Raw genomic sequence first — 1,165 nt, forward strand, 5'->3', positions numbered from 1 at the left:
TTGTAGGATTTATTAGAGTGAAATAGAGTGAAAACAGAGCTCCCATACAAAGGGAGGGGACCCAAAGGAGGTTGCTGTTGCTGGCTTGAATGCCTGGGTTTATATCCCAATCCTTGTCCCTCCTGCTGTGCTCTCAGGCAATAGATGATTGGCTATTTCTTTACCTCCTGTTTTTGCCTAATTAGCATTTTAGTGAGCTCTCTGATTGGTTGGGTGTGAGCTAAGTTGCAAGCCCCCTGTTTAAAGGTGGATGCGGTCACCTTCCCAGCTAGGCTTGGGGATTCTTAGTTGTCCTAGGAAATCCAGCTAGTCCTGTCTCTCAGTTGCAAGATAATTGCTGTATCTCCAGGCGTTGTGCCCTCATTCCAGAAAGGAAGCCCGCCCCAGGGACTTCTATCTACATTCACTGTCTAGAACTATGTCACATAGCCATAAATGACTGCAATGAAGATCATGTGACTTAGTAATTCACTTTCCAGAGAGTATAGGAAGGCAAGAGAGGTGGTGTTGGAATGGATGTTGAATGAATTCATCTATAGGATACACCACAACGTCAGGAATAAGTGGGAGATGCTGCCATCGAAATGGGCTGATTATAGTGGGGATAAGTGGCTCGTGGGGCCGCAGAGGTCAGGCAGTTGCCATGTGAGAGGCCAGGTGGATGTAACTATCATAATCGGCAGTAAAGCCAGCATATTAATTATAGTGGTCTGACCTGCAGGGATCTTTGGTGCTGCCTAACTGTGGTAATACAGAAGTTATTAAGAAATAATTTTTTGGCAGCTAGAAAGGATAAAGGTTCTTGGTGGAAATTTTCTTATAATAAGAAGCAACCCCCCCCCCCCAACCCATTTCTTTTCTAACAGAAAAGGTGGCTAAAGAGCCATGCCAGCAAACTTTGTTTTTTTTTTTTTTTTTGAGGCGGAGTCTTGCTCTGTCGCCCGGACTGGAGTGCAGTGGCCGGATCTCAGCTCACTGCAAGCTCCGCCTCCCGGGTTTACGCCATTCTCCTGCCTCAGCCTCCCGAGTAGCTGGGACTACAGGCGCCCGCCACCTCGCCTGGCTAGTTTTTGTATTTTTAGTAGAGACGGGGTTTCACCGTGTTAGCCAGGATGGTCTCGATCTCCTGACCTCGTGATCCGCCCGTCTTGGCCTCCCAAAGTGC

Source organism: Colobus angolensis, unplaced genomic scaffold (assembly GCF_000951035.1).
Source record: "Colobus angolensis palliatus isolate OR3802 unplaced genomic scaffold, Cang.pa_1.0 Scaffold605, whole genome shotgun sequence".
Lineage (NCBI taxonomy): Eukaryota > Metazoa > Chordata > Mammalia > Primates > Cercopithecidae > Colobus > Colobus angolensis.